This window comes from Sphaeramia orbicularis, chromosome 3 (genome assembly GCF_902148855.1).
Source record: "Sphaeramia orbicularis chromosome 3, fSphaOr1.1, whole genome shotgun sequence".
Taxonomy (NCBI): Eukaryota; Metazoa; Chordata; class Actinopteri; order Kurtiformes; family Apogonidae; genus Sphaeramia; species Sphaeramia orbicularis.
The window spans coordinates 47,869,465-47,886,906 of NC_043959.1; the positions used below are offsets into that span (position 1 = coordinate 47,869,465).

A 17,442-nucleotide genomic window follows, 5' to 3' on the forward strand; every position below is an offset into this window, starting at 1 on the left:
CTGTCTCCTCTTTGAATGGAAATATAAAAAAAAAAAGAGAGAAGGGTTCATTTTTTTGAATCTTCCTCTCGCCTTACCATTTTCATCAGCTGCTCTGATAGCCATGAATCTTGTCACTCATGTTTTTCATCAACTCATGTCCATGGAGCGTGTGGCGAGTCCTCGAGATGGCCGCTGAAGCGAACGCAATGGTCAGAAAGACAGTCACACGACCAAGTTAGAAAATAACGCACATACACACACAGACACACACACTCTATTATTATCTCTATAAGACTGGGTTGAAGATGTGCACCAACACACAAAAACAACAAAAGTCTTGAAATAAAACACGGCTGTAAGTGTCAGTACATATCTGAATTACATGTACATCTTTAAGAGGTGAACTCACTGAACAGACAAAGCATGGAACAGTGTGTACATTTGACTAAAACACTTCTTTGCATGGACTTAAGTTTTTTTTTTTCTTTTTTTTTTTTTTTTGCAGGCAAATGTTTTGTGAGACGTACAGGAATTTGATAGGTGGGAAACCATGTTTTCTAGCGAACACTGGCAAAAAGAGCCGAAAACAAGAGAGTGGAGTGTGTACTGTAATGTTTCCTCCTGGTTCGATTCTCAGATGGCAGGAGCCAGTTACTATCGCCGCTGTTCCTCTCTGCATCTGGGTTCTGCTGCTTGTCAGCTTAGCTAGTTGTTTTCATATGTGAGCTATGTTTCTTTTGGTGCAATTTTTCTGCTTTCTGGATACTTTGTTCTTTCAACCCGAACTTGACATTGTTTTCCCTCCTTATTTTCAAGGCTAGGATGATTGGTTGTGACAAAAGGGGTATCTCCCTCCATGCTCAAAAAGAGTGATGGCCTCTCAGACAGCTGTCATTTACCATTAGTCATACCCCATTCTCCTCAAGTAATTTTTTTCTTATTGCTTTTTGTTATTTCCACAATATTTCCTTTTTATTTCCCATTTTTGCTAGATAAAATGCATTGCGTGTCATTTACCCCCAATTCACAACTGTCTCAGTTAATTAAATAATCACTCATTCTTTAGGTGTTAATTGAGATTTAATTACCCTAATTACATGATTATCTTGTACATGATTAAGATAATTAGCTTAGTGTTAAATACTGTGACTTTCTGAATAAGACAAGAGGAAATCCCCCTGATTAGTTAATGAGATTAATTATACCCAGTGATACACCAGGTATAATTGTGAAAATTCCCACCTGCAATTCCACTTTCACACCATTAATGAAAAATCACTGTAAATGAAGACATGTATGTTTCTGTATCGGATAATTAATTACAGATAAGAGGCTCACACTGTTTCACTGTGAAATGTGCTTAATTTCTTTGTGTTAAGTTATCTTGACTGATAAAAGCGGATACTAACGTGTGATATTTGGCCTTTTAGAAACTGTTCTTTCGCAGTGGGTCAATCCACTCACATCTGACTTTTGATATAATGTGAAGAAAATTTTTTGCTCATATTCTCAGATTCGGAATTTTTTTTTTTTTTTTTCAGATATCTTTTCTTGGACTGGCTTTTACATTTCTTAAATTGTAATTACTTGTTAAGCATATGAGTTTGGAAAGTGACCTAATATCTGTCTCTCTGATCAGTGTGAAACTGATATTATGTCTGTATTACAGAAATTGCACCTTGAATAAGGTCAGCATGCGGTGAATCAAGCTGAATCAATCAGCATGGTTAGTCTTTAGTGGAATTTAACCATTGAGAACATAATAGCCTGAGTTTAATATGGGATGCAGCTGGAAAATCTATCAGTGTGCTGAAAATCAGAAGATGGCAGGCAGCCTCGTCTGTCTATGTCTGTGTTTCTGTATCTTTCCTTCTCCACCCTCCGTCTATTTCCCTGTGTGAGTCTGCAGTCAGAGGCTAGAGTCAGTTTTACTGTCACTACCTGTGAAATTGTATTCCACGAAGATGGATGCTTTCTCTTATATTCATGACATCCAGGGAAGCACAGTCACCTCCAAAACTGTTTAATATGGATGCTGTGGAGGCGGACACATATATATACACGCGCACACACACATACACTGACACACACACACACACACACAAACATAGTACATGTGCGCACACAAATGGACATAAACGCACTCCTGCATGCCAGCACATTGCACACAAACAGACACACACACATTTTTTTGCCCCAAAGACAATGCATGGCTGGTGTTTTGCTCCTGCTGATGATGAAGAGTGGTAGTGACAGTGCTGCTCTCAGTAGGGTTGATGCATTACAACACAGCGCTGCCATGTTGCGTAAATTCTCTGTCTCTCCTCATTGAGAACATGGAGGCTTCTCATCTAGCATGGTACACCAGTGCACTTTAGCTCCTCTACTCCTCTACTGTTTCATCTCTGGAGTTTCGTAATGACATCTACTCTGTGTAGGCTAGTTATGTATCCAGTTTGATGGTATTGTGGCAATGCCTGTTGTCTTCACTTGAAATGCATTCTCTCTCTTAAGCTGAGAGGCAGACCGACGTTGTATTCTCGTCAGAAGTCTTTGCCATGGATCCCTGTGCAGCCACTGAAGAATACATGTGCTTTGCAGGTGTAACCCACCTTGCTCTGCTCACATGGGGAAACCATGCAGAGTAATCTGCTCAGGTTGAACTGAAAGAGGAAGCGCAAGAGTAAATTGGTCGGCTCTGCGCAAGAGATTTCGATGTGCTTGTGGTGTTTGGTGTATTTATTTGCGCTTGGAGAGAGGATGGGGTTTTGGTGTGGGTGGTGGGGCGTGGTTTGTGGGTCAAAGGGGCAAAGGAGACTCACAGTTGTGGGGTTTGTGGGCTGCTACCATGTGGTTACACAAGATTAATAAAACAACACTGAGCGCAGGCTAGGACTCACAGTGTACCAGCTGAACCTCTCTCCTTTCCACTTTCACTGTAACCCTCCCTTTGCTCTTCCTCCACTACCTTAATATAAGCGAGAGATGGATCCCCACGGGTCCTTGGGGGAGTAACATTATGATTCATTTGGGATGTATTTTCTTTCTGTCCGCAACGCTACCGTACTTTGCCAGCACCTTCCTCCTGTGTGAAAGAGGCCTCCTAGGTGAAAAAGGTGCCCCCTTCCCATGCACCTTGCACTGTCTGAACCCTTAAGTATCTCCAACATCGGGATGCAACGGGACACTCAGACAGAGCTCTTTGCTTGCACTGGAATATAAAAATATAGAGCGCATGTCTCTTTTAGGAATATCTCCGCAGAAAAACTCCTTGAACACTTGCAATGTTGCTGCGTTTCATTCTCTGTGTGCCTCTTTGGTTGAGCTCTATTGTAGAACTAAACTTAGGCATCATGCCCTAGCTGCAGGTTGTATGGAGTTTCTACACCTCGTTCTTTGGTGAGGGGGAGGAGAAGAATCACAGAAACTGTAGAATTGGGGGTTCTGTTCAGAGGTTCAGAAGAGAGGTTTTGTGTAATCCTATGCTAAATTCAGCATCAGATCTTTTGGGGAGCTGTGTAAAACCAGTATGTTTTTCTTGTCTTTACTTTTCCTGCACACCTCAAAAATGATGATAGCACATGGCTTTTCAGCTATCTCACCCTCAAGGCAAAATGTACAAGGCTGCTAGGCGGCGTTACCTCTTCCTCTTCCTAGAGACAGCTAACCCCCTCAAAGGATGCTGAAGTCTGGAGAGGGAATGCCTATGAGCAGAAATGGGAAAGAAGGAGGGAGGTTTGGAATGGGATGGGGGGTGGGGGGGTGGAGGGGCTGTTGGGGTGGGATGGGATGGGGTGGTGGGGAGTGCAATGAATAAAAGGAAAGAGGAGGGAGGGAATATGTGTTTGATTCAAAGAAAAAAAAGTCAATTCGGTCCCCCTGTTCTTTGTAGAACATTTAGCTTTGACCCTCCCTTGCTTTCTCAACTCCCTCCCACCACCCCCCCAACTCATACACACAGACACACACACAGGGTCCAGTACATCTGCAGGATATCACACCAGCGAGTCTTTTCTATCTTCTGCACAGAGATGCATGCTTCTTAATATATATCCTGACTGTATGGTGTGTATATGTCCACACTGTTGCAACAGGCAGACACTGAGGGAGGAGAGAGGGAAATAGGGAGAGAGAGTGACAGGAAGGGAGAGAGGGAGGAAGAGAGAGAGGTAGAGTGAGAGTCAGACTCAAGTAGAAAAAGGGAGGGGGAGTGCTTTATATGTTGGTTACATGTTTATGATGGCAGTGAAAAAAATACAATTTAGATTAAAAAAATAAGGTTTGAGGATAGAATCAGAGTATCTCTCATATTTCTGGTGAACTAGTCCACATAGCTGCAGCCAAAGCCCTGACCAGACCTGTACTTGTGCTGAGCAGACTGGAGGCGACCCAGGGTAAGTTATGGGCTTTTTTCCCTTTCTCTCCCTCTCTACGCTGCTGATTACGATGCTGCTGATTGATTGGTTAGAGGCTGTGGATTATCACGGGCCGCTCGTCACCAGGTACCTGATGATGAGAGGAGAGAGAGACGAGAGAAGAAGAGGAGGAGGGGAGGGAGGGAGGGTGGGAAGGAGGGGTGGAAATTAGATGAGCATGGCCAGTGCTCACATCACTAGATCTCACTAACTCTCTTTCTGATTTCTTTGTTTATTCTGCCGTTGCACATTTGTATACTACGCGTGCAAAAATTGATTTTTGTGCATTTGTGTGTATTTGTGTTATCATCTCGATGTGCATGTGTGTGGTCCCAGTCGGCACACGTTACCAGCTTGCCTGCCTTTCCCTTAGTCAAACCGGCGTGTGCTGATGAGGCTGTGGGGAGGGGTTTGCTGATGAGGGAAAGCCAGAGGGGCCTTTTTGTGAATATGCAGATGAGGGGCATGTGTAAATGGGAGGGGGCTCGACGTGAGTGTGCGCCACACGCTTTACTGTTTATATGTTCTCCATAGGGAGCCTGATCCTCAACAGATTGCCGGTGTTTGGTGTGATCTTGCCGCTGCTTTGTTTGGGGCATTCAAAGATAGAAAAAAACAGGAGGAGAGTTGTGGAGGGGGAAAAGAAGAGAGGAAAAACAGATAGAAAAATAGAGTTAAAGAGAAGGGAAGGGAAAAAAATAGTAGAGCTGCTTCAGGGCATATTTTCACCCCATTGACAAGATGTGATGATTGCTGTTTTGCCCCCTCCCTCCTCCCCTTTACCTCCCCAGACGTTTTTCTAATCCATTTGCATGTCAAAGCAGCGGTGGCCACTGTGCAGATTAGTATGAGATGACATAATGATGTAATGAATTAAATGCTCCTGTTTAAACAGTGCACTTTGCTTTAGTGGGAGGCAAGGGCAGGGGGATGAGGGGCAAATAAGAGAAGAACAAGGAAGGACGAGGCACTTGGATGCTTTTCGGGGAGTTTTTGCACTCATCTCAGGAAGGCTGATTGAAATAACCTTTCCTGTTTGATTTGATTACAACACTACATCAGAGTTTGCAGTGTCTTTAATTATATTTACATATTTTAGCAGGATATATATCTTTGACTGTTATCTTCATTGATGATTACAGCTTTGTAACTGTGGACACTTTTCAATTGTACAGTAATTTTGTAATCCAATATTTAACATTTGCATGACAAATTTGGTCATTTTTACTTAGCTTTTAGGATTTATTATTATGGTTTTTATCACTGAATTTTGGACTTTTAAAATATGTTCATGCTTAAATTTAAAAATATTGAATTGATATAGTTAAAAAAAGTAAAAACAAAAATGCTATATTAAAATATATTTTAAATTTAAAAAAAATCTTCTCATTGCAGCAGCTCCGTATTTTTTGGGGGGGTTTCTGTTTGGAGAGCTGTTTAAGACCTGTCAAAAAAGGATCACATTTTAACTTGTCGACACCGGATTACTTTACCTCCATTTTATTATTATTTTTTTAATGTTTTCATCATCATATTTTCTGTTCTGTTTTTTTAGTCATAGTCTGACAATTACTACGGGCAGATTCTTGTTTTTTTTTTTTTTTCTGCTGAGGATATTTTCACTTCAAGCATAACTTACATGGTTTATGTTTTTCTTTCTCCAACTAAATTGTCATGGCCTTTAACACTTAGCACTTAAAGGACTGTGTGTAGCAACAGTGGAGAAAGTATGAAGTATATCATCGATTGACGCGGTGGCTAAAGCAGGGTTTTTATGAAGTCAAAAAGATCTGAGACACGACACCTGGGTCTCTATGGAGAAACACCTACTGTGAGACAGGAACTGGAGTGTGTCATTCTTGTTATCTCCCACCCCACCAGTGATAGAGACCAACACACACTCACGCTTACATACACACCTGAGTCACCTGTAACAATCGGCAGAGCCCCCTCGTCGAGGACAGGATCAGCAAAAGGGGGCTTGTTGCCGTGATAGATACGTCCCTCATCACACTAAACTTTCTCACGCTACTCTTCTGTCTGCGCTAATCGATTAGAGATGTGCTTCACAGATTTAGTTTGACTTCCTTGTTGGTTGTCACTTTGTTTGGTCATGATTTGGCTCTTCCAGAACCTGTAGAATTAACATGACTGACACGAAAATCAATAGTTAATGAAGCCATCATGATGGATTGGTAAAATATATTCAGTTTATAAATGTAATGATTTGTGGTCTATTGAGTCTAAATAAAATAGATATTATAATACTGATGCACTTTTTAAAATAATTAAAGTTAGTTAATATTATTTTTTAAGCATTTTTTTTTTTACATCTACTTTTACGTGAAAACCAAAATGAGTGCTTAATTCTGAATAAGGGACAAGAGGATAAAATGTGTAAATGTATTTTTCTAGTTTATGATTTTCAGCTACCCCCAGTGCGGCCCTGGAGCTGTGTCCAGGCGGGTGTGGCTGTGTGGAGTCAGCTGGCTGGTGCAGGGGGTAATGAGTATGCACTGTGACAGCTGGGATAAAGTGTATGGATGTGTTTGGTGGGAGTAATCAGCTGCCGACCACGGGGTGCAAGAGGGTGATGTGAGGCTTTATGACTGCAAAGCTTGCACACAATCACCCCCCCACACCGCACACACACACTCGCACACAAATACACACACGCATGCAGAGATCCATTGGGACTGCATGCTTCACCTCACTCTTGCACTGCTGAACATATCCTGGGCTTCACATCTAGCCTCTCCTTTTTGCCTTCAGTAAAAATATATTTTCAGCATTTGCTTCCAGTACCCAATGAAAATGAGTTTTTGTGTTTAACTGTACATACTTTATTTATAACAAGAATGTAATAAATTGTAACAAACTTTCCTGCATCTCAGAAAATACATTAACATTTTAATTTGTGCTTGTCTGTGGCGCAAACAGACAAAGCTATTTTTGTGATTCAGAACTGAGTATTAGATTGTTAAACAGCTCACACAGCTAAATATTGAATATGTGGTATTTTATACAAATGCTTTTCCAATATTGCAGATGAAAATGAATAATATGGCATCATATATTTCTCACAGTGCTGTTGTGTAATTGTGTTAAGATTACCTTTGTTACAAACCACATCTCAATTTAAGGTTTCGGAGCCTGTGGCTACAGTCCTTTGGAAATAATTGATATAAAGTAGGCCCTACTGGACAGTGAAATTGAATGCACTAATAAATGCATAAGGGAAAATAAATATTGATCACCTAATACATGAGAATAGTATAGTTTTGATTTGACTCTTACAGTTCATGGGGGTATGTTGTGTGTGTGTAGTGGCGGTGGGGGATGTACATTTGTATTTATTTGACCGTCTGGGTGTTTGTGTTCGCTTGTCGGCACGTGTGTAGCTATAATCTTGAGTCTGAGCTGTTGGTGTTCTCTAAATATTATGTTAGAGTCTGTTTTAGCTTTTGACAACATCTGTATCTTTGTGTGTGCGTGTGGAAGTTTGCTGGTTTGAGAGTTCGTGCCTTGAACTCCTGGCCTTGTCACTCTGGGCTGCAGTTTTCCCCTGCTCTTCCAGGTTCTCTATAGTCAATGAGGAGGATAGGCGGGAAAGAGGATTATTGGTATTGATCTACCCAGGGGGATCATTAGGCATCACTATCAATTCACAGCTCCTAGCACACAGAATCGGCCGGCACAGACATTGCCAATTTGTCCCTATTAGAGTACCCAGTTTCTGGGTGTCTGCTGAGAGAGGCTGCTCAGGCCCCACTGGAGAACAACCAGCCTGGGCCTGACACAGGCCTGACCACAGACGGCTTCACTACACCATAGGCAACACTGATGAAACACTAGCTGGCTCTGATCACCTGACTAATATCATGCAGCATACAAAATTAAATATGCAATAATGCTACAGTGCTTGCTCTGAAAAAAGCTGTGTTTTTCATTATAATTTCTGGGGCTTTAAATGTTATTTAGGGAAATAACAGAAAATAAGATTTTTTTAGACTGCCTGCACACATTCCACTTCCTGTCAGTAGCTTTCACTACATCCCTTATTATTTACCAAGGGGTAATTGGCACTGTAATAGAATACTTCAGTGAGGCTTATCCAGCCTGGCCCACTTATCTGTGTAAGCTGGCTGTTCTGGGGACTAAAGCTGTTAGATCCGTTGTCGCTGACTTTAACCCTCTCTGGCAGTCAGGTGTGCAAGGAGCTGCACTAGTGACTGCCATTGCATGCCACAGTGAGTGGGGGTTGCTAGTGGGTAGAGAAACCATTAGTTCACTGAATTATACAATTATATTAAAAATATGTATGTTGGAGAAATATGTGTCTCCAATGTCAGTGTACTATGTCTTTGTGTCAGATTGGCTTTTATTATCTTCTTTAAACCTTTCATTTTATGGATTTTTGCAGTTTATTAATAGAAAATATTTTAATTTATGGAACAGAATTCAGTCAGACACAAATGAAAAGTTAATAATGAATGTAAGTGCAAAGAGATTATTCAGTGTATACTTACTATTTTCCCGTTTTATTGCTGTATTTGTATCCTCGGACCTCGCCACAGGATATTTTCATCAGTTCGTCATCTGTCCGTCTGTCCATTTGTATGTGCAAAAACCTTGACGTGGACTGAAGGCTGAGGGAGAGTGCAGACACATTATGTTTATAGTTAAAAATGAATGTGTGCAAGAATGAAGCATTATATATAAAATTATAGTACAATGAAAAGGTTAATCTAGACAAGTTATTTAATCCTGATAGGCCCCTGATAGCAGTACATTGCTCAAAGTGAATTAAATGTAAGACGAGATTTGAGTTAAACAAACCTTGCATATCTTTGGGTTACGTTTTCTTTAATGTATTTTTGATATGGTCGTCATACACACAATGAGTGGGCCCGACAAACCTTGCTGTTGACCAAGTGGGTCAGTAAGAACAGCAGGTGATTTTTTTCTCACACCCCTTGACCTCTTTATCTGCAGCCAAACACCGTCTTAATCATGCAGAGAGAAGATGTGTCCCGCACTGATTCTAGTCTCACTGTAGCCAAGTCCTGCACAGACCCAGTACATAGAATACACACGGTACGTATGAAATCATACTGTACAGATGTGAAAGACAGTGACATGTGCTGGGGTCTGTTAGAGGGTGAGTGGGGTGTGAAGGGCATCCCGCTGAACTTTAAAGTGCTCTAATAAATCATCTTCAACATATTCAAAATTCATCTGAGCTAGCACTTTGCCCCTTTTCCTTTCAGTTTGGTCTTGTGTGGTCAGACAGGCATACCACATGAACACAGCAGTAGAAACTGTACTCCAGGGGAGCAACACATTGGTCTTCAACCTGAGGTTTTGCATGTGGAAATCAAAGGCCCGGTGGTAATGACTTCAATCTGGGAAATGCGTGGGGGTCCTTTCGAGCTGCTATTCCCCAGTCACAGTGCTGCCTTCACACATCCTCATTCACTGGCTGTTCATGGGACACTGTGCAGCTCTCGTGCTAGGTCAACGACCACACAAATGACATATGGAGCCAGCTCTGTTTCAACTGGCCCATCCAGTTGGTCACACTTCATCAGATATAAAAGCAAAAAGGAAATGTTTGTTAAAGTACATCATATGGAAATAACATGCATCTGTGTTTTGGAGACAGATTTTTTTCTATGTGTGAAAAATTCCATAAAAAGCAGAACAAAAGAACAAAACTGATTATCTAATTGTTGGTCTAGTTTCCAGCAGCATTGTTGTAGAGCCACCAAGAGAGGGCAGTGTGGCCTGCCCATAAGCATGGCTAGGAGCTGCAATTCATGTTGGGAACATTGAGATCACCTGACATATGCAGACACACATATGCATGCATGCTCTATGCATTGCTTGGTTGTTATATACATAGATGATATACAGACATGGCTGTCATTTTTTTCTTTCTTCATGGTAGTGTGGAGAAACCCTCTGATCTTCTTTGTGGCATGCATGCCTGTCTTATACATTCTGGATAATTTCCTCTCAGTTCATCTTTAATTGATGTTTGTCCAAACACAATAAATATATTGTAGTTGAAAAGCCAACCCATCATATACAGGCTATAAATAATATATTTATTCCAGTTATATTTATAGATTTAAATTGTACCAATATTAATGCAGGGATGAATGTAATATGAAATGTAAGCAAAAGCAGACAGACATTTGTTAAATTAAAGACTGCATGGTTGTGTGCCATTTTGTTCCTACGCCTTGTGTTTTTATGAAGCGGTGGAGGCAGACTGTCTGGGAGTAATCAGATAAAAACAGGAATCATTCATGATCCTTAAAAATGTACAAATGAAAAATAAACAGATCGCACGGAGCCAGTGGGAGCTATGTGTGCTTCCGCTTCAGTAGATTTTACCCAGAGGATCAGTCATTGGCAGATCTCACTGGAAGAAATTCAACATCCTCTCAATATGCATTTGTGTCGTCTTGTATGTTTTGTTATCTGAGAATGTAAGAATGTGTATGTGTGTTTTCTGGGGAGGAGGGAGAGGCTTAGTCTGTGAGCGAAGGAAGAAAAGGAGAGAAAAAGAAGGGAGAGATGGATGAGGGCAGTTCTGGGGCCCTGGGTGTTTTAATTATCCACTGCTCTGTCGTTGGGTCAGAGCTCGCTATCTCTCACTGGCTTTAGCCCTGTCTCATGATTTGAGCAGTACCTTTATCCCTAAGCCTTCAGCTCCTCTGGCCAAACAAAGAAAAAAGGGAGGGCAAAGAAGGGGTTTTACAGCAGTAACTATGCCACATTTACCATTAATATCCCTCAATCTCCTCTTTTTTATGTAGTGCAGAGCACAGTAACCTCAATAAAGTGACCCCAGTGAGGCCTGGTAGTGTATGAATATGGCAGTTGGGATGGAGGATCCTCTTGCACTAGGGCAGAGCCAGTCTGGTTCTGCTCAAAAGCGGAAGCTAAGTGCTGGCAGCCTCCTAAACAAGTGGGGTGAAGGAGCACATTTTTTATCTTCTTTCTGCCTTCACTCTTTCATTCTGCCTTTTTTTTCTGAGAAGAGATCATCGAAATGCCAAGCGTTCCAGGAAAGCTGCATGTATGATAACACTATTGGTGGAGGAATGGCTACTGTGGATGGGCACAACGGTCACATGACCTTGCTGTAGAATTTCCCTGAAGCAGAAGTATTTACACATCCATGCTAACATTTCGAATCCATTTTACTCTTCATGAATATCCAGATAAAATATTAAACCGAATCCAGGTTTTGCTAGAAAAAAAAAAAAAACCTCTATGCGAGTCAATTTTTTCTAAGAATGCCATGATACTGAGAACACCCTTTTTTATTTTCGGTCCGTATCATTAAAAATGCTAGAAAAAAAAATCCATGCCAAAAAATATTAATTTTGTGGATATAGAATTTTTGAAATTAATAATTCTGAAATCCCCACGATAAAATTCACATTTCAATAAAAGAATTCAGATTTGAGGCCATTGTTGTGTTTTTATGTCTTTGTTCAAATGTCCACATAGAATATTTTCCTACTGTGGGTAATACGTAAAAAAAAAAAATCTGTGTAGGAGGACAAAAGCTTTTTGTTGCTGTGTACTATATACATTTATTGTTTATTTGAAAAAATGCACAAAGAGAATGTATTTATCAGGGAGTGCATAAAAGCCTGTGTGTGTATACTGTATATACTGAGAGCCTATGTGTTAGTCTGTAATTTCTGGACCGTACTGTATCTCCATGACAACATGGTTTTGATGTGGGTTCCCTTCCTGACATTTCCCCATTTGGGGAGGCTTGTGAATTGCCTTGCCTCTCCTTCAGTCAGCATGTCACATGAAAAAAAGGTGTTGGGGCTGGGGGAGAAGGGGAGGGGTGTGCATAGGGGGGCAGTATGAGGAATCTAATGGGCGTCTGGTCTGATTGTCCTCAGCCGTGGCAGAAGAGACAAAGCAGATGAATTGTGCAATGGATTCGAAGAGATTGGAGACAAGTGCATGTCAGCAGCCCCTCCATCTCTCCTCCTTTGCTCCCCCCATCCTCCAGAATCCCTCCCTCTCCATCTCTTCTCTCTTTTTGTCTGACATCCTGAAAAAAGCAGGCATGACAGCAGAGCTCTGCTTGAGCAAAACATTAAAAACAAAATGCAATCCTCACCCGTTTTTCTTTTATAGGAGATATTCAGGCAGACATTTAGTGTGTTGGACCCATATTAATTGTGAAACACTGCATGACAAATCTACACTTATTAATCACTGAGCAAACATCAAGGGCATTTTGATTCATGCTGTCTGAAATGCTAGAATTAAATGACAGCATTTATAGAAAACACATTTAAGGATAAAAGTACTTATCTAATCAGCTTAAAAGAGGAATGCTGGGTTGAAATCTGATAGACTTCTCTGAATGTTTTTGTCTTTCACTTTTATAATGCATATCGGTTTGTTTGGTTGATCCTGTATATTAATTGCTTTAACTCTTGTTGAGTGAATGTCTGACTTGTGTGTCTGACTTCTGTTTGTCCTTTTCAGTGGGTGGAAATTGTTAAGTGAGCACAGCCACTTCAGACAACCCATCTGTCCTGAAACTGGTGGTAGAACAGCGATCCTTGTAGTTCGCAAGCTGGACATTTGGGGAAAAAAAAAAAAAAATCACAGGAAGGCTTTATGCTTTTACTGTCACTGACATATAATACTTTGGTCATTGTCTTTAATTATTCTGCTGTAGTAGTGCAGCCCAGGACCGTAACTGTTAGGATCCCTTAAATGTGCTGAAGTGTTTCACACAGCAGCTTTGGCTTTTGAAGTTCCACAGTGGAAGTACGCACAGGTCTTTGTGAGGTATTGTATTTCCTCCACAAAACACGTTAACCGAGGGAGCTTTGTTTCGATTGTATATAAGGTACCGTTTTTATTTATCATTCATTTTTGACTTGCAGTTCCAATTACACAGAATTTGATTCCATTAATTACATCTTCCCATTATTTACAGATAAGAGTGTAATATGAGTCATACAGAGAATATTTTGCATTAGTGCTGAAATTTGAAATTGTTTATGCCTTAAATGTACCACATTATTTAGATGAACTGATACATTTTCATTTCTATCAAGTGGCCACTCTGACGGCACTGGCCTGTCAGCTTTTGTTTTGTGTTGACTACATTTATTATTCATCTTTACATCAGTCTGTATTTTAATATGAATAATGGAAGAGGTATCAGAGAAGGAAGAGGGATGTGAGAGAGGGGTGCCACACAGCATGTGTCCTTGGCTGTTCTCTGCTCTTGCACTCCTCAGTGGAGCAGGTGGGGGGTGGGCTAAAGGAAGAGGAGGGCTGTCGGACTCGGAGTCTAGCTGTGCCTGGTGCAGGGCCAGGATTCTGGGTCCTGCTCTCTCTCTCCTTTCCACCTCCTCCTGCCTGCCTGCTTACCTGGCTGGCTCTCTTGTCGGATTTAATAACAGTGTATAAATCAAAAGCCTCCTGTCAGCCACACAGCCTTCATTAAATTCAAATAGGGAACGGGTCTCTTTGGATCCAATTTTAATAAAACCAGGCAATCAAATATGGGTTTAAAAATGGGTCATCATTTCACAGCCCCACAGATGTCTGGTCGCCATCGGTTTCTTGTGTACACATTTAACATCTCATGGAAGAGGGCCCCACTTCTATATACAGTACACACTATATATTCCATACAAGTGTAGCAGTATATTGTATATTCTTTGTATGCAGACACAAACAAGGTTTTCTAACACAATACAGTCTATCCAGTCCTTGAACTTCAACAGATACACAATTTCCTTTTATTTGCAGTTTATAATAGATGTGACAAGACAAAAGAAGAATATACATTCATGACCATAATGATTTTTTTTAGAATATAATTAGCCCTGCATAAATATTACTTATAACTTGTTTAAATTGTTAATGCATATTATGAGGATTAAAAATACACACTCACATTTGTATCAACAGGTTCTGCCTGTTTAAGCTCAGTTTCAATGCAAAAGCACAGCTGAACAAAAAGCTGAGGATTCCTGTTCAGTTTAATTTTATCTGTACTAATTTTGAAAGATTCCACATCCAGTAAAGTTACTTGTGGCCTGAGAAGTCCTTGTGCTGTTTTTTTTTGTTTGTTTGTTTGTTTGTTTTTTTTGACAGGTTTCATACCAAAGATATATAATATACATGCATCAGTGAAGATTTTTTTGGCCAAACTCATAGTTGCTGTTTACTAGGATACAACCGTTATTAAAATGTATTTACCTTAATGTTTGCACAATAGATAAGAAACTAATTTCAGCAGTACGGTTTGGAATTAGAATGACACCTAAAATGTCATATATAATGCAGAATGAAGACTGAAGCTCTGTTTTTTGTGCTACATCAAATGCTGTGCAGTTTTTTTGTTTTGATAATCAAAAGGCAGTGAAACTATCTGTATCATTCAGCTTATGAGCAGAAGAGGGCACTATGAGTCGCCGATGTGTGTTCGCCTTCTTGGTCCCTCTCTTTCTCTGTATTTCATCTCTTATTCACTGTCTTTTCTTATTGCATTCACTTGCTTTGCATCACCCCGTTTTCTTTAAACAATGCACTACAAATTTGCATTTTAAAGTCATAACTGACATGAATTGCGATGTCAGGTGAAAAGTGTATGTAAAATCATTTTTCAGTAAAACACAGGCAGAAATTAAAAGGGATAAATTATATAGTAGATGGTACTGCAGTGTTAGGCTCTGCCTCCACTCAGTACCTGTATATAAAAGTAGTCAGCTGATACCAAATACATTATTTATTTTTTCCCCCCAAAGAAGTAATTATTTAATTTATAGAATTTTCATTACTGTGTTACACTATCCAGGAAAAGAAGGAAGGTGAAACATAATGAACTCTTGAAACATGATCTAAATATAGGATGATTTTCAACATGTAGTATTCATTCATCTATTCTTTTCAGTCCTGGTACACTTTCAGGACACAGTATTATTGTAATTTGTTTGATTATTGCTATTGTAACTGAAAAATCTTGAAACTTTACTACATTTTCTTGATAATTTTTTTAAGTGATTTTTTTGGCCTTCTGATAAATATATTCCCTCTTTGTTAAAAACATGCAATGTGAGCAGTCTTATAGTTATTTGTCCCCCTCAGTGACCAGATAATCATGTTCAGCTCTACCTGAGCATTGTGTCCTCTGCAGGCGAATCAGAGGAGTCCCCCCCCCGGTGTGTCTCCCTCCTGCCTCTGTTCTTCCTGCCTCCTTTCCTGTTGCCATCGTGGCCTGCCATGTTAGTGCAGGCTCCCACTGCTCAGCCCTCTTCTTCAATAAATCTTCATATGTGTTGGAGGGAAGGTGGAGGGTACAGACAACAATAACCACCGGTACTCTCCATCAAAGGGTTATCTGGCTTTCACAGGCGCACTGACAGACTGCTCTCTGACATGGAGCAGAGGCCGAGTACTGTGTCTCTGACAGGGAAGAGGCCTGGATCTGCAGACAGGAAAGGGATTCATTTATAGGAACTAAAAAATTCCTCACAAAGTTCAAAGAACTAAACAATCAGATGATTGAGAGAGAAGAAGTGAGAAAATAAAGAAAAGTTTTAACGACTATGGCACTAAAACACATGCGACACACAGTTTTCTCTTGTAGTAGCTCCTTGAGTTCCTGAAATTCTCCTCGATGTCATTTTTGTTCACATGAATATGAAAATTAAAAGGCATGTATTTTCTCTTATAGTGCAGTCATTTTAATTTCTTTGATGTTGATCAATTAACCATGATGCTTTTGCAGTCAGGATTTTTCAGTTTTACACAAAACAATTTATGAGGGAGATATTTTTCTGGGTTGAGTTTTGGGGACCAATTCTTTAGTGCTGTATTAGTGTGTCAGCAAGGACTGCTGTTATGAATTACTAGCTCAAATTTTGCAACTTAAAAAGTGGGAATGAGAATAAACCTTTTGTTTATGTCACCTATCATCTTGAAATATTTACCATTCTGCACCTCTCAGCTCTCTGTCTCCCTCCAGTGTGATAAAAGGTTGCAGACTTCCAACCTTAACCCCTTCCTGCTTCGTCCCATCCCCAGCTCCCTCTCTTCCGAGAACAGAAATCATATAAAACCTCTTCGTTCTGCTCAAATCCTGCCTCCTCCACCCTTTCTCTCCCCCAGGAAGTTTATTCAGTGGGATCCCTTTGGGAATCATAGGAGCATTTGACCAGGTGTCTGTGACACTTTTCAATATTTTATTCTGGAGCATGTTTGTGTGTTTAGTGTGTGTATTTCCTTTGTTATATGTTTGACTTTTCAGTTCGAAGAGAAACAATACATGCGTGCACTTTAACACTTTGTATGTCTGTGTGGTACGGAGCGAGGGTGTGTTCAGTGTGTATGTTTTTTAAAAAAAAAGGAAAGGAAATGAAATTCAATGCTAAAATGAATTATGGAGTATGTATCGGTTCCTACTGTGTTGTTCAGAGTGCGTGAGTGAATGGAATTCATGTGCAGAAGGTGCAGAAATAAAAACAGAAAAACTGCAGTGTGTTTTAGGCATAGTGTCAGGTACTGTATGAATTGCCTGCGGTTGCCTTGCAGGACTGATACCTCTGAAATCCACCATTTCTCTCTATTCCCTTTCAACAAAAACATGTCCCCCAGCTAAGGTGCACCTTCACTGTTTTTACCATCACTTTTTCAAGAGAAAACAAAACTGTGAAGAATAGCAGCCAGATACCAGGTTTTGTAAAGGTGTACGGTGGTGCTTTCTAAGGTAAATTGGCATTGTGCTGGAGTTCCATACCATACATTTCTTTTCACTGTGAGGGGCTAGCTACAGAGATCAAAATTACAGCAAATTACTGCTGCTGTATTGCCTCACTGAGAAGAATGATACTGTTTTATCAAACGTACTAGTTGTGTGTTTCTAGTAAATTTTTATCAAAAGCACAACAGGCTTACAGTAGTATCACTGCTGCTTGTAGCAGAAGAATAAAAACACACTGTATTTGTGACAAGGAATTTGTTTTGTTATTGA

The 17,442-nt window shown here is 40.3% G+C and overlaps 1 protein-coding gene across 1 annotated transcript in view; it reads left to right on the forward strand.

The window, feature by feature from the left end:
• The first annotated feature begins 4,170 nt into the window (after positions 1-4,170).
• zfhx3b (zinc finger homeobox 3b) overlaps positions 4,171-17,442 on the forward strand; it is a 288,910-nt gene continuing 275,638 nt past the window's right edge. Inside the window, exon 1 of the mRNA XM_030127560.1 lies at positions 4,171-4,376. The gene's annotated coding sequence lies outside the window, so the exon portion shown is untranslated. The remainder of the gene's footprint in view (positions 4,377-17,442) is intronic.